The sequence below is a fragment of the Dasypus novemcinctus genome, chromosome 3, assembly GCF_030445035.2.
Source record: "Dasypus novemcinctus isolate mDasNov1 chromosome 3, mDasNov1.1.hap2, whole genome shotgun sequence".
NCBI lineage: Eukaryota > Metazoa > Chordata > Mammalia > Cingulata > Dasypodidae > Dasypus > Dasypus novemcinctus.
The window spans coordinates 118,741,973-118,769,612 of record NC_080675.1 but is presented as its reverse complement, the minus strand read 5'-3'; positions in this window follow the sequence as shown (position 1 = coordinate 118,769,612).

Here is a 27,640-nt window from a genome sequence, read left to right as displayed (position 1 = left end):
TAAAAACCCTAATCTTGATTTAATAAAGTAAGAGTGAAACCTCCAAAGCTAATACTATTTAATATGCCCACAGGAACAGACCTATTTACAAACAGAATCCAATAACTATTTTTGGAATTCAAGAACAACATCAAACTGCTACAGAGAGATAAACAGATAGCTGAAACAAGTTTCTTTTTAAAACAGTACTTACCACAACTACTTGTAATATTCATTTTATAGGTATTTTCTCTTCTATTCTGCTTTAACTTACTTTCATATAAATTGCTGACTTAGACCTAATAAATATATTTCATATTCAGCTAGTGTTTTACAGTCTAAAGATGTAAATCAATCTTTTGATTGTAAAACACAGAAAGGGTTGATCCAGACACACTGGCAGAAAGTATAGTCTGAAAATCCTATGAATTATCAATAACTAGTGCAGAGTTTTGATTATCAATGAAGGTGTCTGAAGAAAAACTAGGAACAAGCACTTTTGAGCTTTTAGAGAATTTATCATTTACCTGGACCAGTTTTATAAAATTAAAATTGATCCTTGGTTACATGTTTTTGGTCAATTCTCAAACACATGTCTTCAGAGGGTAACTGCAAATACTCAGGAAAAATATTATGCTTATTTCCAGTCTACTCTGTCTCTTTAAGTGCGTCCCAACCCGCCATGTACCTGTTCAAGGCAATTACTCTGACTTTCTCTAATTCATTCTGAAGTCAGGATCTTAGACTCTTTATTCCCCTGGTTCTCTTTAGCTTATGTTATCTGTAAGACTTAGGGTTTGAAGGACAAAACATAGCAAAACAAAAAACAAAGTTAACCAAAAGTCAAAAATGTAATGAATAATGAACATACTCTTGGAAAATATTAAAACCCTACAGACTATCAGGCACACCGTATCTGCCTGCTCATATAATTAAATCATAACATATGACTTTCAGAAAATAGCAAGATATCAACTGACTTCTTAAATATGTCTTAGACTTAATATTTGCTCAGGTTCCAGGTGGGAGGCTGTATACAATTGTTTTTTTATCTCCTATTCCACCAAGATCTTTCTTATCAGAAGGCAAGATATTTTCTAAATGGTGGTTAGAAACAGGTCAGTTATAAGCAGGGCGTTTGTGCAGCAACAATTACTCTGGGAAAATCTTTTGTAAATCACAGCAGGGCTAATTTTTCAGAAAGGACTGAGGGCCTCATCACTGAACAACAGTGCACTCTAAAGTAAAATGCATCTCTCTTTTTGGACTTAACAATCTGAATTAAAATGCTACTATTTCATTAATAAATATGATATTTAAATCAGCAAATTAAAAATCACCATTATGTGTTAAAATTCCCTCAGATGACACTTCACTATGCAGAACATGGTAATTACTTTGAGAAATCAGCTATTCCAAGGTAACTGGGCAGTTACAATATTTTATCAGGTAAATTACCAGTCATCATCAACATTCATCAAGTACTCATTTGGATTTTATTACAGGTTGACATTTACTTATTTGCCCAATTTTAAAAATTACAACTGTTGTACAATTGCCCCAGGGCGCAACTGTAGAGAATTAGCACAGTAATCACATTAATTATCATAAATAAAAGGTTATAAAAGAGCAGGAAGTAATAGCATAGAATTTTTTAAAAAGCAACTTAGGGCATCCCTAATAATACCTTAAATTTACCTACCACATTTAAAGTTTCAGGATTCTTTTAACTCTATAGTTTTTCATTTTAACAACTTGGCAGTCAGTATGCTATTATTGATACCATTTCAAAAAGAAGAAACCAAAGCCTAAAGCTGTGACTGACTTATGATCTTATAGTTCAGAAGTTTCAAAGATGTATCAAGAACCTAGTCTCCTAAACTCTCGTGCCTTTTATTCCTCTGCCTTTCAGAGTTCAAGACCAGAATATCCTCCAACTCCTATGCTCCACTCTATCAACAGATTCAGGAAGTTAAAGATCTAAAATATATTCTTACCTGCTTGCTTCTTTCCAATTCCACTGCCACCAGCCTAGTCTAATCAAAAATCACCTCTCCTCTGGACTATTTGTTGTGATAACGCCCTTCCTATTTGCCCCCTTAAAAAGCCATGTTCTACAAAGTAAATGAAAGGATTTTTAAAAATAAAAATCAGATCTTAACCATTTTCATGTGTAAAATGATCTATGGATTCTCAAACACATTAGGTTAAAATCTAAATGATTAACCACATCCTCCATGATCTATGTAATTGGACTGCCTCTCTGATTTCATCTCCTACTATTTTCTACCTGCTGGTAACTCTATTCCCTTTTTTTCTGATTGTTGAATTGTGTCAGGCTTGATCCTGCTTCAGGGTCTCTGTTTTTAACTTTTGCTCTGTTTAGAGTGCTCTCGTCCCACATTTTTCAAGAACTTATTTCAAACTCCTCCTCCTCAGAGAGACTTCCCTTGATAACTGAGAAGCTGAACCTAGCTTTTCCTCATTCCCCTTTCTCTTTTATATCCAGCCTCTAGTTACTATTTATCACTCGATTCTGTTTTATATCATTTTTTTTCTCTTAGGAATTAACTTATCCATGTATTTTTATCTGCTTATTGTATATCAACTCCACCCAATTATAAGATTCATAGAACAGAAATCTTACCTCGTTCACACCTAAAACAGATGCTATTCATTCTCCACCCATATCTCTAAGGGCTACCCTAGAAGTTATCTGCAACTTCAGTTGCATTTCCTGTTTTTACCCAGAGCTTTCTACTTCCTGACTGAGGGTATTTTCTATCCAAGAGTGACAGAAAGTTAATGCCTCAGGGTGCAACTCTTGATCAGTAAATCAGGGAATCAGGAAGTAAAATAGTTTTTTCATTCCTCATTTGGACAATCATAAATTATATTCTACAACATCTTTCAGAGTCTCTGCTGGGACTGATCCCCAACAGTTGCTCACAACTGGTTTATTTATGCACACTGCATTGCCATTCAGTATTCCATCTACGTTTATCAAACAGTACAAAAATCGATGTTTATGAACACATGGCTATCCCCATGCCCACAATGTCTGATCTATTATACATTGCTTTGCCCACTGGGCCATTTCTTGCTTCTGTCTGAGGCGCGAGAGCCGGCAGGCCTCGCTGCAGGCAGGGCCTCGCAGCAGGTAAGACCGACGCGAGAAGAATACTCACGGAGACTGGCTGATGGGGCAGGTCTGCTTTATTGCGGAAGTGCACGCACTTTTATAGGGCACAGGGTGACGTGTAAGCCGCTCATTGGCTCAGCCACTAGAAGCCTCTGATTGGCTACCATAGGCGGTTGCTAGGGAGGTTTGAAATCTGAGGGCGGGTACTAATGGGCGGCTGTCAGGGTTAATGAAAGACTGAAGCGAAGGGCCCAGCACCGGCAACATGGCTGACACTTTGTAGCGGGCTTTCAAGGAGGCGGATTATCTGCCTCATACTTGATGCCTGCAGGGGAGGAGCGTATCAACCTCAGACCCTGGTTTCAGCTACTTGCGCCAGCCATATTTTTGCCTGCCTGCGGACCCTTCCTTCATCTGTCTTTTTCTTTTCTCTCCTTGCTTGTCTTGTCCTCTCTAATGAGTCCTTCTATCGTTTTCTTCGCTGGTCCCCATGCCTCTATCTCTCATGCAATGATATTTACCCTTAATTTGCAGGTTTGAGTGTAAGGTGAGTTCCCTGAGTAATTGCATGCTTTGTTAACAATTTATGTAGGATACTACCTAAGAAACTACAGGCACGAATCCCTGGTGACATTCTTTTACATCCAAAAGAACTGATTTTCATGAAACCTAACTTCTGAGTCACTCCAAATATTCTTTCTTTTGGTTGGAGAAGACAGATTGTCCTCACTGGCCATGCTGCTTCCTCCATAGTTGTTTGTGGACATCCAAAATAAAGACTGTGTTTTCCACCCCCTCTTGTCCAAGAAGATATGAGCAAAGGCGGTATGGGCAATTTCAAGTTTGTGCTTTTGAAGGGAAAGGGCATGTCTTTCTCTTCTTCTTGTCTCCTTCTTTGTGGCTGTAATGAGAATATAGGGATACAACATTCCTGGGCAAAGTGGACTAAGAAACTGGGAACTTTGACAGCAAAGGTACTCTCCAGTTTACTCCGTGAGAGTTCAACAGTGGTACACTGTTCCTAATGGATCTGTGAAGGAGGCTGCCACACTAACAATGGACATAATGTGGATTTAATGTGAAGGGTATTTAAATAATCTTGTCTAAGCTAGTCTCTTTTGCATCTTTGTTCCATGAAACCAAACTTATGTAAGTGTCCTTGAATACAAATCCAAGAGTCTCAATGACTAGAGTTTTCCATTAGATTTACATTCTGGTACATAAACCCCCCCACACACATACATACATATGCACATACATATGTATACACATGTATATATATACATACACACAGTATATGCATGTATATAAAGATACACTTTTCTTAGAAAAAGCTTGTACAGAACCACTAAAAATCAATCATATATAAGCAGAACATGTGATATGTATATTTAAAAAGCACATGATATTTCTAAAACAAAGAAAGAATGCATTTTAAAAGAATGGAATGTATTTATTCTTTTTGGGATTATCTGTGTGGTGAATGCAATAGATAAAAAGTGCATGGGAAAAATAGCAATGACACATTCTATACTAAAATCCTCTTCCCAGTAGAACATAGGGATCCCCAGCCATAATTCTTTTGCTAGATGTTAATATAGAGTTTGAATTATGAGTAGTCTAACAATGTTTGAAATATAACAATGTCTGACATTGCTTGTGTTAAAGCTATCTCTTGAAAAATTATAAAAGGTAACATTTACTCTGCTTATTTGGTGATTACTTCTAAGTTAGAAATATAATTCAGCCAACTTCATCTGCAGGTATTATTTTAATAATTGTGGTTTTTTTCTTTTTTTTTTGTAGTGATCTAAATTTCTGCTTTTAAAATGATAGTAGAGAAACTGCACATTTGTGTGAATTGAACACAAGAAATCAACAGGACTGTGATACTAAGTAGTATATCATGTCACAATTTTACAGCTCACTCAAACTTCAAACCGTGGCTAGCATGGGTCAAAATGAAGCATAATGGAGTGTTTGATATACTAGGATACGGGGTTAATGTTTTCTTTGTCTTTATAGAAGGTTTTGAAGAAGGGTTATTGAGGGCACTTGCTTTTGTGGCAGGTAGATTGGGTCCCTAGCTAAGAATAATGTTGTATTGTTCTAATGCTGGTGTCTTCCATTGGCTCCTTGACATCCACCTTCCATGTTTCTCCATGTAACCTGTGGCATTAGGAATATGATGATATGGAACTCCACAATGAGCTCCCTTCCTTTCTGGCTTCTGGTTGCATGTTGTCAGTGTTGAACTCCAACAGGAAATCTGATTAAAGAAAGGAAAGGATCTTTCTGTCTGTGATCCTGTGGTCACAGGCTAGGTAGTCCTCAAAAATTTTTTTTCTGCTCTGAAATGTGGCCATCTCCACACAGTCTTTTTTTTTTGTGGAACAGTCAGGTTGTAATAACTACTCGTACTCTTTTCCCCTTTATGCCTAGAGATGGTTGAGCCCCAGGGAAAGGCATTAGCTCTTTTAGCTTATCTACACAATACCCCAAAATTTTTAACTGTCCTTTTTGTTACATTCTCCTCCAATTACTTGATTTACTTATATCATCTATTTCTCCCCAGTATCCTGACTGATGCAGTTTAAATTCAGATTTTAGTGCCTATACCAAGAAGGGTTTTTAAGTTCTTTCTTATTATGACATTTCTTACTTACCACTTCCACTTGGTTTATTAATATAATACAACAGATATAGGTGGTTTGGGTGAAAAATGTTTAGGGCTGAAAAGCCATAGAGCCTGATTAGAAAAGCACATCCATGTTAAGTTCATTGCTTCATGCTGAGTTCTGGAAATATATTCATATTACTTTTCAAGTAAATAAATTTGTAAGAACCACAAAGAGCTTTATTCTTCCATATCTATTTCTTTATGATTCTTGGAAACCACTGTCTTTTCTTATATCTCTTCTTTCGTCAGAAGCCTTCTTTTTATTCTAGCTCAAAGCAAACTTCTCCCATGCTTCTCTTTTGGAGAGCAAACCTCCTTTCTAGATAAGAATGAATTTCTTTTTTCTCTTATTCACCACTTCCCAGTTTTATTTATTTATTTTAAGTATTTGCATATATATTTATATAGTGAAATACAGATAACTTATATGTATACATCCACGTACCATACTTCGATTAGGATACAGAATATTTCTATCATCTCCAAGACTTCCCTTATGACCCTTTTCAGTTAAACTCCCTCAGCCTAAGGCAACCAGTAATCTTTTTTCTTTCATCATAGATTTGTTTTGTCAGTTCTTGAACTTCATTTAAATAGAACTACATAGTATGTAGACTTTCGTGTATGTCTTTTTTCACTCAATATAATTTTTTTGAGATTCACCTATGTTGCTCTGTGTAACAGTAGTTTACTTCTTTTCATTGCTGAGTAGTATTCCATTGTATGTATCTGCAACAATTTATTCATTCTCCTTTGATGGATATTTGCTTGTTTTCAGTGATGCTTCTTATCTTGTCCCCCATAATTTTTGTAACAGTGGAAGTCTGTGGTGATTAACTGATAAATCTGATCCTCCTCCAACTACTTCCTACCATCTGCTTCCAGCACTGAACTCTAGGTTAAGGTCTTAATAGACTTAAGAATTTGACTTTTTAAAGAGGTCATTTGCTTTGATCCATAAACAGCAAATGATTAATTTAATATAGTTAAACCAGTTAACAGAACACTTATCCATTAACATAATTTGTAAACAGACTTCTTTACAAGTAAGAACGTAGATGAGTAAGCTCAAACTTTGGGAAATAAGTTAAGTAGACACCAAATAACATACAAGATGCAAGATGTCACAATCGCAACTCTGCTGTTGAATTTCAAAGCCACTGCATAAGATTTTGCAGGTTTTGTCCTCTACAGGTATTCCTGCAGAGAGAAAGTGGAGCAAAGTCAGGTTAATGCTCTACTTTCAAACCCTGAGCCCTGTAATGGGACTGTTTCCTCCAGTTTGCCCATTTTATAATTTTGTAAGTATGTTCAAGTTGTTGGTAAACTCTGAGCTTGAGGAGCGTACATCTACCCAGACACTATGTCTTTCCCTAAATCCACCAAAAAAATTTACATTGAAGAGTAGCATATCATTTCACAGTTTTTGCCCCTTCAAAAACAAATGCTTATAACCGATATCATATTTTGGTAAAGAATCTTAAAAACATATTTACATGTGGTACTGTGCTTTTACTTTTTTTTAAATTCCCGAAACTTTAGTGGGAAAACAGTAAGTTAAAACTATGCAAATTTCCTATACCACAGAGATTGTGACATGAATTTACCTTTGAGTTATTTAATTTTCTTATGGAAAAACTGCAACAACAACAAAAAAGGTTATTTTCTTATGCAAATTGAAACAAGTATTTACCAGTTTTTCTTGGGAAAAGCATGAGCTAATGTAAAAAGAACTATGTGCTTTCTATTTTTAAACAGCTTTTTCTTGGTCTTTTTGAGTAAGTGTCAAAAGATTTGATGTAAACTGATAAAAAAATAATGTTTTCATTATTTCAGATGAAACAGAAACTTCCTCTTAAATATCAGTGATAAAAATGAGAATTGAGCTTGAGAGGGACCAGTGAACAGAGATTTTGGTGACCAAGAAGTCAAGTGTCCTGGTTGATAAATGGGAATTTGTATGTTAAGCAGAGTTCTATCTATGTAGAATTGTACTATGAGGCCAGCAAATGGTTACTTTTTCATGTATAGATGTAGAGTTCATCCCTGAAAATTATCACTTAATCTTGGAGGGAATGTTTGTTTTTTTTGCTTTGTTCAACCATTTATTTCATTGGCAACAAATGCCACAGAGATTGCAAAATAAATATATGATGACTTTCACCCTGAAACAGTGGAGAGACGGTATAAAGGGGACTGGTCGGGTTAATTGAAGCTCAACCTGGACCAGTTGGCTGGTGCTCAGACAGGGCTGAGTACTCAGAGTTATGGAAGATGTCGCTATTATGCATTGTATGCTTCCAAGCAAGTTCACCCCAGGAGGTGGGGTTGGGTATCTTCTGAGAACTTTGGAAGAGGGAAAAGTAATCACCTGTCAAGCCAGCTGAAACTTGGACTCTGGCCATGAGGGGTTTTCTTGTTCTTATTGAGCCCTGTGCTTGTTGCCCTTAAGAGTTCAGGTAGGAAAGAATATGCTATTATACAGAAGCAATGCACCCTCTGCTCCAGGACAGTGGTCAGGGAACTAGGCAGGGTCCAACCTGTTAGAATCTCTGAAGAATGGGTCTCATTCTAAATCTGTGTGCTTGTGGACCAGTTGCATCTAGCAGCATTTCACCGTCCATTCTATACATATATTTCTTCTTTTATTCTTCAACCTTTGCAAAGTTTTTCAAACATTGCAGCATTATCTGAGCTATTCCTGCTGAGAATTAAGGCAAGTGTTTGTCTCCACAAATGAAACAAATATAATCCCAGATATCCTAGCACATATGTCAATGCTTCAAGAACTTTGAGGTGGTCAGCAGTGAATCATAGTGCCTAGTGTCATCAGCCAAAAGGCTGGTACTGCTGCAGGGGGCATCACAACAGAGACAAGGAACATATAAGCATACTTGGGGAATTTAGAAAGCATTTGGGGAAAGTAAGACTGATGAACAAATGAACAAAACAAAACAAAATGTACTGGCTGCACAGAAGGGAGACTGAATATTGGGTCATGTTATTTCAAGAGAAATAAATAATATGACCTCACTGTGTGCTTATATGTTGGTAATTCATTGTCATATGTAACTACCTAATTTAATTCTATACATTTGTAGGCCATAGCCATTCATTAAGTTTTGGTTAAACCGTTCTTGGATGGCCACACAATGAAAGTGGAATTATACTGAAGAACAAGCTTCATTAAAGGAGATTGCTTCTCCCACAGCAATCTACTCCCTTCACCTGTATAGTAGTACCAACCTGTGAGTGGGGTGAGAATACAGGGTTCTGAAAAATCAGACTATAAATTCTTTTCTCGTTCCATTCTCATCTACATAAGTGAAATTTGGTAAAAATAAACATCATGGGCATCCTCCCAGGGGGAAAAGAATTGTGAGGGATCTCAAAAATAAGCAATTTCTAGGAAAGGTGTAATCACCATTGTCATCAATTTATGATAGCCACTACTGACAAGCACTTAACCTTTGCCGTTGACTATGTTTTGTGTATATTATCTCTAATCCTTTTTACAACAATGCAAATAGAATGCTATTGTTTCTATTTTCTGATGACTAAGCTGAGGCCCAGAGATGTGGAGTGACTTGCTAAAGATAGCACAGGCTATAAGTGAATGTGCTGAGATTCAAACCAAGGTTGGACAGTCTCCAAAGCCAGTGAGTTCAGCAAGCCAGGGTGCTGCTAAATACACCTTTGTCTAGAGTGTATATCCATAAGTCCTTGGTCCTTTTGTTCTTTTCATTTTTATTTCATAGGCTTGCCACAGTACTGTCTTTGGTTCATTCATCCAAGTGATAACCCTCATTTGTCATTACAGATGGATGTGTCTCTGGATACCACCAAAATTAGCCCATGTTTCCCAATGAGTGGCTGGTCTCTTTAATTTCAATGATCAGAAGGCGAGGAGCTCTTTGATATAACAGCATTTGCTATAATAGTCCTAAACTATTTGATTTGTTTTTCTTATGCACCTCCACTCACAGCTAATCAGAAATTGACTGATATTAGATTCAATGAGATTCAAATTAAGTCAGATTATACCTTTATTTAAATCATTAGTCAAAGAGTTGACATGTGTCTTTCCACCCACTACCCCACCAGAGGTGTTTACTACTTGTCGTAACCTAAAAAAATAGTATACAATTTTCGCAACTTAGACAAGAATGTCGATTTATATTTTAGAAGCTATACACTGTACATTTGTAATGATTTATATTGTTATTTTATCAGATTAATTCTGCAGTTGCCTCATAAAAACATCTAGATCTGTTTATCTAGTCAGATTTACATTCATCATCTTCAAGGCAGTTTCTTCCAGAAGAGAGACTTTTTAAAGCAAGGGTTAGTGTGAGCAATTTCTTCAGTGAGCTGTTTGAATTTTCCATAAATGCTGGTATCTCAAATTAGGAGAGAAATTTCACTAAAATATTATGAAACAGAAGGGTTGCTTTCTGGTTATACTGCCAGGGTAGGTTTATTTTGTCTTATGCCAACTTGTCATTAAATCTCAAATGAGTGGAGGCTAAAACAAAGAGATGACTTTAAAATCCCAAATGTTTACCAGGCACAGTGCTGAACTCTTGTGTCCATTTATTTAATATTATGCCAACTTTCCAATGCAGGTTTTACTATCCCTACTTTATTTATGGAAAAAAAAAAGAGAAAATGAGATAATGTGTCAAAAGCCAACCTGTAAATGCAATTGAAATCTATATTAGCATGACTCTAAAACACATGCTGTCACTTAGCATGCTACATGATCTTCTGAGTCATATTGGGAACCTAACGTCTTAATACTTCTGGACTGTTTTTCAAATATTTGCCCTGTTCCTTCCTCTTTGTTTCTCTCTTCCTTGATTAGATCCACAACATTCTTGAAAGCTATTTTACTCTTGAGAAATTTAACAATTTAAAAAAATTTTGCTCCAATTTAACAAAAAGGAAAAAGGAAAAAAAGTTAGAGCAGTCTAACTTAAAAAACAAAACAAAAACGATATACCCATTTATTGCTGAGACCAGTTAGCATGTAGAAATATGAAGTTACCTACTTAGGTATCAGCAAGGATGACTAGAGCCAACAAATACACACAAGTCCTCCCTTTGTGATTTAATCTTTTGGAAAACATGTGCTTTCTTTGTCAGAGTAAACATGAAATTGAATGGACACATGGAGACAAACATGCAAATAGCATAAATCAGGAAACAAAAAATAATTTAGTTAGCATGGTCAAGAAACCCTGTAGTCATCTAAATTGGGGGAAAAATGCATCCAAATAAAATAGAACAGAGAGGAATTTAAGAAATGTAATTAAATAGGCAAAATTTCTGCAAAGTCTCAAATCACTAATGATGATATAGTACTCATTAAAGTGTATTTGGCAGTATCCTAACATCCTGAAAAGTGAGGCGCAAATTTAATTAGTCCACAATAAATCTTAGTTATTTTGAAATATAAACCAATATATTTGTATTTTCTAGTACTTTTGGTTTCTTCTGACATCATTAATTAGCTACACAGGAGACATAGCAGCACTCAAATATGACAAATTATCATTCTGTTACTTAATGTCTCATTGGCAGTAGAAGTCTATTAGGCACAGCTAAATCATGGCTAACCACTTTCACCTCCCTCAATTTGTATTTAGCAACAGAAAGCAAAAAATGCACGTTTACCCCCAACTGTGGCTATCCTTCACCAGTTTCTCTCTCTGTCCTCCTCATTTGGGCAGTTCAGTCACCCCAAGTAACTGAACATTTGCTGTAGTGATACTTTAAAGACACAGAAAAATGATAAAAAAGCTTTTCTCAGACTAGGCTATTTTGATACAAAGATGTAGAGAACTAAAAATACCTTATTTTTGTTGTGAATTGAAGTATTATTTTATAAAGATGACCAAGAAGTTTTGAGTTTTATATGTTAACACGAGTGTCTTCATTTCATTGTTTCTTCAAGGTTATTACATTTTTCCATTCCATACATATGTGTGTGTGTGTATATATATATATTTGTAACTTCAGGTGCCCTTAAATATCTTTTGAATGGTCTCAATCTAAATATAAACTACAGAATTAGAAAAATGATAAAGATGTTCAAAACTACTGGATTAAAGGACCATTTCATGGAGATAAATGCTATCTCAGTTACGTGATCAAAAGATTTCTGTTAAAATTGTCCCAATTCATTGACTGTTATAATTCAGTCTCATCCAATGAATCTTGCAATGCCAAACTGGGTAAGAAACTGGAAGATTGTGCAAGTAGAGGCAAGAACTAAGGATGTCTCCAGATAACCTTCAAAACCGTGATTGGTCTTAGGTAACAAAGCTTTGCTTCTGTGATAAAAAAAGCTTGCTAACAGGCTTTTAATTGAAACTTTTAATCTGAATGTTGTCTGAATCCTGTTAATGTTACTTTCCTGCCTCAATTTAAATTTTCTTAATCTCCATATTCACGTTGAATATTGTTACACTGTATGCCTCATTATGCTAAAGAAAGATGAAGTTAGCTATTAACATTCTGAACGGCCTAAGAGATGTTATGATATAGAATGTCATTCATTTTTACGAGTGGCTGTCAGTGTGGGCTGCAATAAAGTTATAATTCCTCCCTGGCAGTATGGTGATGCCTGGTGTTGCTGCAAAATCCTTATTAAAATTTCAATAATTGTAAATTAAGGCAAAAATAAATAGGACTTTTATGAAATTCTTGCTTCTGAAAGTCAAGAGATACAGAATAGGGATGGACATTATTTGCTTCACAGCTTTAAATCATCACAAAACCAAGGTTATTTTCTTCACTGAAAAGAAATCTGGAGTCAGAACCATCCAGTACTTTGAGCTGCAGAGACTGGCTTGCTAATGCTGAGAAAGGTGAGATGACACTGCAGTATTATTGCTTTACCATGTCTACCCTTAAATTGCTGCATGATGTCATTAGCCAGAAAACCTGAAAGATGCAATTTGAATAAGAATTTTTTCTATTTAAATATTTGGAGGGGATGGGAGAGGCATGTTTTATGTATCATCTCATGGTCTTATTAAGTGAATATGTTAATGTAGCATTCAGCTTGCAAATTTTCTCACACAAAATAGAAACAGCTACAAGGAACATTCTCCTAGAACAGATAATACTGTATTATTTAAGCATGTTTTACAAAAAAAAAGCAAAGTGTCATTCAAAACAAAGGAATTTGTACTCAGAGTTCTCTTGTGTAGCCACTGTTTTGCTGCCTAAAAAGTATGTGGTTGCAAAGAAGGAAATATTTTCAATTAAGTGGACAATAAATTTCATTATAATTTCATTATAATGAATTGGGAAAGGAAAACAAGCAATTTTATGTCACATATTTGTTGGCATTCATTCACACATCTTTTACCTTCTTCTTAGATTGTCTCAGTTTGAGAACAGAAATTTGGTGCTTTTTAAGCATTGTCTAACTTTGTATAATGCTAGTAAAATACCACAATCAAGGTCAATTTGAAAAATGTGTGGAGGCCCATAAACTGTGATTCAACTGGCAGTGTTATCTTCACCCACTGACCTGTCACTGCATCTTAAATCCTATAATTTAATAAAGAATCTCTTTGCAACAGTCTGCCTGAATCTTTAACCATTACTCACTAATACTGTAGTGGTGTGTTATTTTGGTTACTGTTGTTTTATTTTGTTTTCTTTACCCCTAGAGGTATGGGTTGAGGATATTTTCCACTAGATTCCAGAATAGTCATTTTCTGGCCACCACAGTTGTCATTTCCATGGCCTCCACCAATTGTACCGAGTTTTATCTGATTATGGTATGGATACTTGAGAACGCAAAATTCCTCAATATGCCTATTATTTGAAATGCCATTCTAGGAACAGCCTAGTTGCTTCTCTAAAGCATAATCCATGGATCAGGTGCACCAGAACCACCCAGGAATACTGTCAAAATGTTGAGTTTGGGACTCCCAACTTAGACTAATAAACCAGAATCAATATGGATTTTGCTTGATAACCAGCATATTAAAAATCCCAGGTGATTCTAATTCACAGAGGTGGAAACAAATTCTAGTGGACACAACCGTTTTACATTGCTTTTGGTCCTTGGTATTTTGGAAAATGAGGGAGGAGGAGGATTCCTTGTTATGAATGGAAGATAATGATTGGGTGTTCCCTTTAGATATGCTTGATGGAGAAGAGGAAGAACAGGAAAGATTGAGTTGTTACAACAGTGTTTGGGCTTCCAAGAAAATCGGTTCTTTCTGGTCTAGTTGGGGTGAAGAATCAAGTCTTCAAGAACAGGACCAGTCAACCATCATTGTAGCACTTTGGTATTGTTTATGAATTCCAAAAATAGATATGGATTATGTTTGTAAACTGGTCTGTCCCTCTGGACATATTAGATTATATTGGATCCAGGGGTTTCATTTTTTTAAAAATGGTTAAGGCTTTGATTGCACCCCATCAGTAGGATGGGCATCCTTGCCCTCTTTCATGGGCAGGCACTCGCAGAGAAAAGAATGGCAAAGAACAAGAGTTGGGAGTTTTGAGCTGGAGCCCAGGAAGTAAACACATGGAGAAGCAGATACAGCAGAGGCCTGGGTAAGAGAGTTGAACCGTTTATCTGATAATCTACAGCTGGCCTTGTGGAGAGAGTAAAGCAGCTGAGGCCAGAGAGAAGCAAGCTCCAGGAAGAGAGGAACCCAGGAAGGCTGAATCCTTGTAGACATTGACAGCTATCTTGTATAAACACGTGGCAACAGACTTTGGTGAGGGAAGTAACTTAAACTTTATGGCCTGGTAACTGTAAGCTTCTACCCCAAATAAATACCCTTTATTAAAGCAACAGATTTTTGGTGTTTTGCATCAGCACCACTTTGGCTGACTAATAACAATCACTCACTGTAAATATACAATAATTTAAACAGACATGTAAACCTCAAGCCTTCATAAGAATTAAGAATATAACTAATTTTTTTTTTTAATTAATGGTAAAAGGGTGGATTATTTGAAATGTGACAGCTGGTCAACTATGTTAACTTTAGGATTAGTGTCTTATCTCACATCTTATCCTGAAAGAAATACAAGTTGAATTAAGGGTTTAAACTGAATAAAAACATAGAGATGAATATTTATGTAATGTGGGTGTGGAGAAGGATTTTAAAAGAATGACATCAAGTATAGAAGCCATAGAGAAAAAGGTAATGATTTTTGACTGCAAACAAATTTCAAAAATTAGAAGATACAAATGAATATACTTAACACATAAAAAACTCATAAATGAATAAGAAAAACTTGACTTAATAGAATGCATACAAATGAATATGGAATACATCAATGAAGAAATGCAGTTGGTCAGGAGACCTTTTTATATTTTATTATTTCTGAACATAGAAATGCAAACAAAATGTTTATTTTATGATCAAATGACTAAAAAAATACTTAAAAACAATTCCATTGTTTGGATTTGGGGAAAAACTACACTCTCCTACAATGCTAAAATCTTTTATAATGTTTGGAAATCAACTTACTACCAAGAATTAAAAACATTTAAATGCCTATCCCTTTGCGTATTTTCTCAGAATAAATTTCTAAAATAGAATCAAAATTGTTGTACCAACTATTGAACTATATATATATAGTTGCTCATCAAAGTATTATTTACAGTAAAGAAAAAATGGGGAATTAGTAAATTCATAGTAGAGAATATGATACAGATATTTAAAATGATGATTTAAAATATCTTTATTGATATTATACAGTGCCTTAAGGTATTGTTAAGTGAAGAACTATAAATTTCAAAACTTTCTTATGTTATAGTCATATTTTCATTAAAATATATACACTAATAAAACATCAGCAACTAAACATTAAAAGGATAACAATGATTATCTCCATTTTGTACTTAAGAATGATAATTTCATTTTCTTATTTTAGTTTGTTTTTTCAGTTCTATATTTTCTGTAATAAGTTTCTACTCATGCACTTTATAAAAAATTTTATTAGAGAAGTTGTGAGCTTACAAAACAATTGTGGAGGGGTATATCACTCCTCCACAAACACTGTACATTGTTGTGGAACAGTTTTTACAGATTATGAAAGAACATGGTTAGACTATTACCACTAACTATGGTCCATAGTGAACACTTGTATATTTTTCAACCCACCCCCTATTTATTAACACTATGTATTAGTATTGTACATTTGTTATAGTTCATGAGAGAACATTTTCATATTTGTACTGTTAACCAGAGTCCATCTTCCACCACATGTTCACTGTGTTATATATGTGTTATATAGTCCCATGCCTTGTACATTCTATCCAAAGTGTATACTCAGTGACTTTCACTTTCATTACAGAGTTGTGCAGTTATCACCCCCGTAAACCTTAGAATGTTTTCCTTAGTCCAAGAGAAAGTTTCATACTCCCCTATTATTGCCCTTTAGCAATGATATAGTACCATCTTTAACATTGATACAAGTATATTATAATATTGCTGTTAACTATAGACCATAAGGTACATTAATTGTATTTTCCCATGCATCACTATTTACATACCACCTTGTAATAGTGATGTATATTTGTTCTAGCTCATAGAAGAACATTTTTGTATTTGTATTATTAACCACAGTCCTTATCCACCTCTGGGTTCACTATGTTATTCAGTCCCTAGGTTATTCTTTAGCCTCCTTTCAATTGACATTTACATCCCTAGACTATCACTTTAGTCTACCATCCCATTTATAAACCAGCTGTGTAAGTTATACTCACTATAGTGTGTTACCATCAACTCTATCAATTTTTTCAACCCTTTTATAATCAAGCTAATTGAAAATTCTACCTATGTTAAACATCACTGCCCCTTTCAGTCCTCAACCTATCTCCTAGTAACCTATAATCTAGGCTTTAACTCCATGTGTTTATTCCTCATATTTAGGTGAGACCTTACAATATCTGTCCTTTTGTGTGTGGCTTATTTCAGTTAGCATAATGTCATCAAGGTTTATCCATACTACCACATGTGCCCCCAATTTCATTTTTTTCTTATAGCAGCATAGTATTCCATCATATTCTACTCATGCACTGTTGAAGTTGCTTTTATAATAAAAACCTTTGGTTTGAATCCTAGTTGAGCCATATATTAGCTATGGGCTTTGGTTATCTTACCTCTCAATTTCACTTTCCACATCTTCAAAACAGAATAAATTTATCCTTTGAATATTTTGTTGAGGATCATCTAAGATAAAGATTATTATTTTCTTCCTCCATCCCTAATGAATTTTCCTTGAGTAACATTTCTATTGCACATTTTCCAGAATATTATTTCAAAGATACCATGTTTGCCAAGTCCATAATGTTGCAAATTATGACGCTGAGCATTTCCCTAATGGCCAATGACATTGAGCTTCTTTTCATGTGTTTAATGACCATTTGTATATCTTTTTGGAGAAATGCCTATTCAAGTCTTTCACACATTTTAAAAATTAAGTTGCTTGTCTCTTTTTGTTGGGTTGCAGCAGTTCTTTATATATTCTGGATATTAAACCATTTTCAGACACATGATTTTAAAATATTTTCTCCTATTCTGTAGGTTCATAATGAAGTCCTTTGATGCATGGAAATTTTGAATTTTGATGAAGTCCTTTTATCAATTTTTTTTTTATTGCTCATGCTTTTGGTGTCAGATCTATGAATCTATTGCCTAATATAAGGTCCTGAAGATTATCCTCTATGTTCTCTCCTAAGAGTTTTATGACTTTAGCACTTATATTTAGGCCATTGGTCCATTTTGAATTAATTTTTGTATATGGTGTGAAGTAGGGGTCCATTTTCATGTGGGTATACAATTTTCCCAGCACCATTTGTTGAAGAGACTATCTATTTCTCATTGAATGGATTTGGCATCCTTGTCAAAAATCAATTGGCTGAAGATGGATGGTAGACTATCATTTTATTCCATGTGTCTATTCTTTGCCATACTCTTTTGATTAATGTAGCTTTGTTTATATTTTGAACTGGGGAAGTATGAGTCCTCCAACTTTGTGCTTTTTCAAGATGGTTTTGGAAAGTTGGGGCTTTTTGCAATTCTATATGAATTTGATGTTTGGCTTTTCCATTTCTGTAAAAATGGCTGCTGGAACTCTGATCAAGATTACGGTGAATCTGTAAATTGCTTTGGGCAGTGTAAACATCTTAACAATATTACATCTTCCAATAAATGAACATGGGATGTCTTTCCATTTAATTTCTTACACTAATATTTTCTGCCTTAGAATGTAAAAATCTTTTATATCCTTGGTTAAATTTATACCCAGATATTTTATTTTCTGTAAAAGTAATTGTTTTCTTGATTTCCTTTTTGCATTGTTCATTATTGGTGTATGGAAACACAAATGATTTTTGCATGTTGTTCTTGAACCCTACAACTTTACTGAATTGATTTATTAGCTCTAGTTGCTTTCTTGTGGATTATTTGTGATTTTCTAAATATAGGATCCTGTCATCTACAAGAGAGGTAGTTTTACTTCTTCCTGTCCAATTTGGATGCCTTTATTTCTTTTTCCTTGGCTAATATTTCTGGCAAGGACTTCTAGTACAGTGTGAATAACAGTGAAAGTTGGCATCCTTGTCATGTTTCTAACTTTACAGGGAAAGTTTCAGTCTTTGGTCAAGAAATATAGTGTTAACTGTGGGATTTTCACAAGTACTTTCTATCAGGTTGAGGAATTTTCCCCATTTTTCTAAATATTGTGTGTTTTTACTATGAAATGGTATTTGATTTTGTCAAATGCTTCTTCTGTGTCAACTAATATGATCGTGTGTATTTTCCCCCTTCATTCTATTATTATGGTGTATTACATTGATTGACTTTTGCATATTGAACCTGTCTTGCATTCCTGGGAAAAATCCCACTTAGTCATTGTGTATAATTCTTTTAATGTGCTGTTTGATTTGGTTTGCTAGTATTGTGCATCTATATTCATAAGGGAAATCAGTCTATAATTTTCTTGTTTTTGTGATGTCTTTTTCTGCCTTTGGTATTAGGATAATGCTGGCTTCATAGAATAAATTTGGAAGTGTTCCCTCATCTTCAATTTTTTTGGAAGAGTTTGAGAAGGATTGGTATTACTTCTTTGAATTTTTGGTAAAATTTACCAGTGAAGTCATGTGGTCCTGGACTTTTCTTATTTGCAGGTTTTTAATGACAAATTCATTCTCTTTACTTATTATTGGTCTGTTGAGATCAGTTTGGTCTAATCGTGTGTGTAGAAATTTTTCCATTTATCTAGGTAATGTAATTTGATGGCATGCCATTGTTCATGTTATTCTATTGTAATTCCTTTTATTTATGTATGGTAGGTACCAATGTCAACTGCTTTCCTTTCTAATTTTTGTTGTTCCTCTCTATTTTTCTCTTTGTCAGTCTAGGTGAAGGATTAGTAATGTTATTAATCTCTTTTAAAAACCAACTTTTATTTTTATTGATTCTCTCTATTATTTTTCTATTCTCCATTTCATTTATATCCCCTTAAATTTTATTTCCTTAATTCAACTTATTTTGGGTTTAGTTTGCTCTTCTTTTTTAAGTTTCTCTAAGTGTGAGTCTAGGTTATTGATGTAAGCTCTGTTGTTTTTTTTTTTTAATTTAATATAAGCATTTCCACCTATAAATTTCCCCCTTAACCGTCTTTGCTGCATCCCATAAGGTTTGACATGTTGTGTTTTCATTTTCATGTATCTCATACAATTTTCTAATTTCTTTAATGATTTATTTTACCCATCGGTTGTTTAAGAATGCATTGTTTTATTTTCACGTATTTGTGAATTTTCTAATTTTCCTTCTTTTACTGATTTCTTGTTTCATTCCATTGTGTCTGGAGAAGTTACTTTGCATGATTTCAGTCTTTTTCAATTTATTGAGACTTATTTTGTGACCTAACACATAGCGTGTCCTGGAGAATGATTCATATGCACTTGAGAAGAATGTGAAGTGTTCCATACACGTCTCTAGGACTAATTGGTCTACAGTATTGTTCAAATCCTGTATTTCCTTATTTATCTCTTGTATAGATGTCTTGTCCGTATTGAAGCCCCTTACTGTCAATGTGAAGCTATCTATTTCTCCCTTCATTAAAATGCAATTTTAATCCAAATAATTAAAGTGGTTTTGGATATAACATCTGAATGTTTTCAGTGCTAAGCTGGCTTGGACATTTGATAACATTTCCTTACTTTTCTCCCCTTTAATTCCCATTTGTCTTTTTATCTTTCAGTACCTTCCTTTATTTTATTTGAAAATGTTTCAATTCTTCCATAATGGTGATTATTTTTGTGTGTCCTTTGCTATGGGAGATAGCCAATAAAAGATCTCTGCCATTATGTTCCAATATGTGCTGGTTGTTTTCAGTCTCATTTTATTGCTCTTACTCTAACAGGGATGGATGCATTGTTATTCAATGCCAAATTGTCCCCTTTCTATGTTCACAGCTTTATTGTATTGTCACATTCCCTCAAGTAACTTATGTTGAAAGTATTTGTGAGGGGTAAAATTTCTGTGCCATTATTTGTCTGGAGATGACTTTATTCTACTTTTTCTTTTAATTCTATAGGCAATGCTTGAGTATTGAATTCTATGTAAAATATTTTTCCCTGTATACTCAAAAGCAATTTTCATTAAAAAACAATAGCAAAAACAACTGCTGAGTTGTCTGATACTCTTATTATTATGATTCTTTGTATACAATCTCTTTTCTTTCTTTAACTTTCATAGTCTTCCAACTCTAATTTCCAAAAACTGCCTGACATGTGTCTGTTTCCATTCATTCTTCTGGGTACTTGATAGATCCATTCAAACTGTAGTAGCACATAAGTTTTAAAATATTATTTAATTCTCATTCTGAAATTTTTATGAATCACATAATGGACCTCTTGATTTAATCTTCAGCATTTTTATATTTATTTTACTAATTTTATCCTGTTATCTGCTTCTTGAGTGAATTCTTCAAATGTTTAAATTGCACCTCCCCAATACTACGTTAACTTCTAATAGCCCTTTTTTATTCTCTTATTATTCTTTTTCATAACATTTTATGCAACTTTTATAGATAAACACAAGTTTGTCACCATTTTAACTGGAACGCAGTTGTTTTACATACATATATATGTGCATACATACCTATGATTTAAGAACATATATGCAAAAACACAACAGGCTTTATCAATAGGAAATGTTTAAATATATCATAGCACTAGACATCAATACACAAGAATACTATGGAGACTTTAGAAAAATTTAAGGCAGATCTCTATGTACTACTATAGAAAGAAACCCTTAATTTACTCACAGCTGAAAATAAAAGGAAGATGCACATTCTTTATTCATTCAACATATTTTTATTTATTAAACATATAATATGTGTTGGAGAAAAACAGCGCCCACTGGGACATGGAGACTGGTATGACCACAGGCAGAGAATTTATTGAGAAGCTCTCCCAACAGAGGGGGTCTGAAGAACAGACTTCAGCCCACTCATGGAAGGTGCTGGTGAGAATTTATACAGTACATCAAAAGGTAAGGAAATGTTAGTTCATGGGGAGGGCGTTAGGGTCGAGAGTACAGCCTCGGGTCAATAAAGGGCTATAAAAGTGAATTCTCTTTGTGTATGGCTTGGGGGTTGTATTAGTCAGCCAAAGGGTGCTGATACAAAATACCAGAAATTGGTTGGTTTTTATAAAACATGTTTATTTGGGGTAGGAGCTTACAGATACCAGGCCATAAATCATGTTACTTCCCTCACCAAAGTCTACTTGGAGCAAGATGGCCGCTGATATCTGTGAGGGTTCAGGTTTCCTGGGTTCCTACATTCCTGGGGCTTGCTTTTCTCTGGGTTTAAGGTTCCTTTCTTCCTAGGGCTGGCTTCTCTTTTCTCTGTGAGCTTAGTTCCCAGGGCTCCAGTTTAAGGCTTCAGCATCAAACTCCAACATCAAAACTCCGACAACAAAACCCTTAACTTTGTCCTTTGCCATGCCTTTTATCTGTGAGTCCCCACCTACAAAAGGGTGGACGGTCAATGCCCTACTGACACAATTACTTAATCAAGTAAACCTCTGAATCCAGTATAATCTCATATGCCCAGAGGAAAAGATCAGTTTACAAACATAATCCAATATTTCTTTTTGGAATTCATCAATAATATCAAACTGCTATAGGGGTGGTGGGCTAGGAGGTAGGGTTTTCTTGGAATGCAGGGGGGTTTGATGGCCCGAAAGGGATGAGAGCCCTTATCTGTTCCATTCCCATCATGATATGACTCATTCTTGGGGGAAGAGACGCTGTCTTCCACATGCAGGCAACTTAATCGATCGGAATGGAACCATAGCCTTATGACCTGGTAATCATTGCAAACCTCTAACAATATGTATTAGACAGTTTTAGGCCTTAGGAATAAAGCTGTGAACAAAATAAAATCCCTGTCAAATAGTAGTAAATTATATAAAAACTTCAACCAGGGAGATGATATAGACTGATAGAAAAGTAGCCAAGGAAGTCCTCTCTGATGAGATGATATTTAAGCACATATTTGATGGAAGTGAGGCCTTAAGCAATGTGAGTATCTGAATAAGGATGGATTATCCTATTTATGGAAAAATATTTGCCTCTGTACATCTCTATATTTATGTTTATATTTATGGTCACTTAAAAATAAGCCATGAAGGATATGAACTAAATGGTGGGATTAGGAAGAGAAAGGAGGCATGGATTTTTACTAAGCTTCTCATAGTAATCATCAGCACAATTTTCTTCTGTAATTTATAAAACATAATAAAATCTATATAAATGCCTTAAAGCATATAACAATAAAGCCTTTAAACAGAAATATTCATGCATTTTGCTGTTACCTTTAAAGGACACCCTAAATTTTAAACTACATTTTAGCTTCTTTACCTGATTGCTAATATGTGCTCAGTATTGATATTAGTCTTTGCTGCAAAACACCAGCCCAATATCATTCCAGTTTTCATTGTAAATTATTATTATTTTATTTTCAGTCTTCTTTTTATGTGTAAACTAGATATATTCTCATTTTATCCTGACCTGAACCTGGAACATCCATTAAAACAATAAACATGTTACACATTAACTTAATTCCAGCTTCATAAATAAATTGAGATGAAGAAAATTACCAAGACTCCTAGATAATTTCCTCTTCCCAATGCACAAAAAAGCTGCCTTCTGAATACGATCTACAATGTTTTTGAAATCCTTTCTTTAAATTCCTAATTTTGATTTAACTTCTTGTAAAATCTATTATTTCTTGTGCTTGTTAAAGATAAAGAAAACTTGTCACTTCTTGTACATATATTTTAGGAGAACTTGAAATAGGAAATAGTCAGAGTCCTGCTCTATTTTGTTTGAAACATAAACCCACAAATGTTTACAAGGCATTAAGCCATAATCCATTAAAACCTGAGGTTCTCCATAACGCTAACTGAACTAGATGGGGTACAGATGTTCTAACTATGTTGAGTATTATCAGAAATGTGCAAGAGTGTAAGTTTCCCTCACTCCTGTCTTCATAAACAAACTTCATATATCATTTTCAAAGCAATTCCTCTGTTGCTTCCCTTATTCTTTTTCTTACCTTCTGAAATTATTTTCCAGCAACTATCCTAACCTCTTTATATGTACTCCTCACCTAAACTTGGAACTTTAAATTTCACATTTTTATACAAGACAATACAAACATACACATTCCAGGTATATGTTACTAGTTTGACCTTAATGTATATTTCTTGGCAGCAGTGTAACTGCTATGTATCTAAAACTAGTTATCATACATCTGCACAAATACTCTCCTCATATACCTAATGTCTTTTATTATAATCTACTTTTTGCTCAAGTTTGGGATCTTGACACTTCTGTCATCTTTTGTCCCACTTACAGTTAATTTTCAATTTTTGTTGTTTCTATGTTTGCAAGATTTTATGTTGCCTCTCTCCGTCTTCCAACACCACTAACTTAATCATCTAACATTTCTACTCTCACTAGTCTCTTACTTTCCCTGGTTCTCATCTCTCATCTGATGATTTTTCTTATTTTATGATGTCTCTGATAGTATTACCTTATTGTTCATACCTCTAATGGCCTTCATTATTCCTACCCATGGTAATCATTAATTAAACTTATTTTGAGGGGGCATATACAATACGTTAAATATAGCAAGCAGACACGGTACTTTCCTACTTAGCTATTGCCTAAGCCCACAAACAATGTTAAAACGACCCTGCTTCCTCTTCAATTCCCTCTATACTTGGACTCCAACAAAATCTCTCCATCCTTAAGTCTGACTCTGCCTTACTGCTTCCAAATATATTGCGAAATCAATACTTTGCTATATCTTGTTCAAACTCATGCTTTCTCATGAAAGCATAAGTAAACCTGCCTTGATTTATGATTTTTCCTTTACTTGAAATCTAAACCCTCTCTTGTTTTTACATCCCTACCTTATCCATCTTTCAAGAACTAAAGTGTCATCTTCTCTATAATGATAAGTATATTTCTTCTCTATTACTGCCAAATCAAAATTAATGTCTCACTCTTTAAAAGTACACAGCTTGGGAGCAGATGTGGCTCAAGCAATTGAGCACCTGCTTCCCACACGAGAGTTCCTGGGTTCAATTTTTGGTGCCTTCTAAAAACAAAAGCAAACAGCAAGCAAACAGATGAAACAATCAACTCAGGGGAACTGGTGTGGCCCAGTGGTTGAGCACTGGCTTCCTACATAAGAGGTTCCAGGTTCAATCCCCTGCTCCAGTACCTAAAAAAAAAAAAATGTCAAGGAAGAAGTGAAATTATATTTGCAGATAACATGATTTTACATATAGAAAATCCAAAGTATTCTACAAGAAAACAGTAGAATCTAATAAATTAATTCATCAAAGTGGCAGGGTATGAGATCGACATATAAAATCAATTATGATCCTAAATGCTAGCAATGAACAATGTGAAGAGGATATTAATAAAACACTTGCATTTATAATAGCATCTGAAATACTGAAATACTAAGAAGAAATTTAAATGAGGATACTAAAGACATATATACTGATATCTATAAAACACTCCTGAAAGATTTTATAAAATACCTAAATAAATAGCATACCATCCCATATTCATGGATTGGAAGAGGTAAAATTGTTTCAACAGTTCAACTCAGCAGAATTGAAATTTCAGAAATAAACCCATGCATCCAGCCAATTGATTTTTAAATAAGGATGCTAAGCACATGCAGTGGGGAAAGAATAGTGTCTAACAAAAGTGTTCGGAAAACTAGATATTCACATGCAGAAGACTATAGTTAGATCCCCACAGCACACTATATATAAAAACTAACTCAAAAGGGATCAATGAGTTAAATAAAGAACTAAGACTATAAAACTCTTAGAAGATAACATGCGGTTAATATTCATAACCTGAAATTTGGCAATGGATTCTTAGATATGATACCAACAGCATGAGCAAAAAAGAAGCAATAAGTAAATTTTTATTTCACCAAAATTAAAAATGTTTGTGCATTGAAAGAAATTGTCAAGTGAAAAAGGCAACCGACAGAATAGGAAGGGATGGTTTCAAATAGAGATTTCAATATATATCAAATAAGAGTTTAATGTACAGAATAGATAAAGAACTTTTGCAATGCAGAAACAAAAAGACAAACAACCCAATTAAAAATAGGCACAGGACTTGAATACACAGTTCTCCAAAGACAATATATAAATGTCCAATAAACACATAAAAATACGCTCATCATCATCATTAGCTTCTAAGCAAATGCAAATTAAAACCACAGTGAGATACCACTGCACAGTTACAAAGATAGCTATTATTAAAAAAATAGAAACTAACAAGTGCTGGAGAGGATGCAGAGAAATTGTAACTTATGCATTATTGATAGGTATGTAAAATGGTGCACTCACTGCGAAAATTAATATGATAGCTCCTCAAAAAATTAAATGCAATATTACTATATGACCCTGCAATCCCACTTATAGGTATATCTCAGGGTCTCAAACAGATACTTCTATATCATAGTTTATAGAAGCATTATTCACAATAGCCAAAAGCTGGAAACAACCCAAGTGCCCATCAACAAATGAATGTGTAAACAAAGCATGGTACATACACAAAATGGAACATTATTTAACCATAAGAAAAAAATGAAGTTATAAGACATGCTAGAACATGAAAGTACCTGAAAAAATTATGCTCAATGAACTAAACAAGACCCATAAGGACAAAAATTGTATAATATCACTTACAAAAGATAACTAGAAATCACAAACTCACAGGGATATAAAGCAGGTTAGAGGTTACCTGAGGATGGGGAGAGATGGGGATAAGGAGGAATAGGGAATGTTTGTTAAAAAAAATTTAAAAAGAAACTACAGGAAAGACCCATGAAAGATTTAGATATTGGAGTCATCAGGGATTCATAAATTACTAAGGCTAATTGTTCAATACTTGGAAAATAATATTAATAAATATTAATATTAATTTTGTGAGAGATTTGCCAATTATTAAAAATAATACAGTGGAAATTCTAGACCTAGAAAAATGTAACTATTAGGAACTTAAAGGATATTGTTATCAGCAGATGGAGCATAGCTTAAGAGGAAGTTAGTGAGTACAAAGATATGTTAGAAGAAAATATTATATGCAACTACCACTTGACTCAGAATTTGCAATCCTGGGTATTTATCCCAGAAATGAAGACTTATGTTCAGATAAAAACCTGTGCATGAATGTATCTAGAAGCTTTATTCATAATAGCCCAAACTGGAAAAAATAGATGTTCATCCATAAGTGATTTGGTAAAAAACTGTGATATATTTATACAGTGGAATACTACTCAGCAATAAAAATGAATGAAGTATTGATACAACCTGGATGGATCTCCAGATAATTATGCTGAGTGAAGAAGCAAATCTCAATGAGTTACACTGTGTAATTCCATTTATATAACATTTTTTATCTGAAAAAATTATAAAAATGGGGAACACATAAATATTTGCCAGAGGTTAAGTAGGAAATAGGTATGGGAAGCTGTAGATATAAAAAGGAAATGGGAGATATCCTTCTAGTGAAGGAGCTATTTTGTATCTTGACTGTATCAATGTTAATGCCTGGTTGTGATATTGTTAATATACTGTGATATGTGCAGATCCACAAGTTTCTTAAAATAAAAAGTTTAATTTAAAAAAGTAAAGAAGCATGAGTAATATTTTGTAGTTTTAAAAAGAACCCCCAGATTATGTTTAATTTCATCTTTTGCATAGAAAAACTTATAAAGAAAAAAATGCAAAAGTACATGGCATCCTGTGATTTAATAAATGAATGCCATAATTATTTATACCTCTAAGAGGCAAAATTTTTGAGAAGCAAATTTTGATTTGTAAGGATATCTGATGATTAAATATCTAAAAGACATTTGTAACCTTCCATGTATTAAACTTTATAAGAATGTATTTTAATTTCTGTTGTCTCCCTAGGTATCTGGCACATATATTCACAATAAAAGTGTATTTTTCTTGCTTCAAATGACATCTTATTAGAAAGCTCTAATGCATAAGTGTGTGATGATGCCCACATATGTATAAGAAAGTAGGTATTTTGCAGGATAATAATGTACATAAAACAAGGACAATATAGACATTCATGATAAAGATAATATTTAAAAATAAGATTATTTAGTTTCAAAAAGTTGGGAAAAAGAAAAAAACACAAACAGCATTTTTGTAAATAACATTTATTTATTTTATCATTTTAAAACTGTACCTTTAGATTATAAATAGTGCTTAT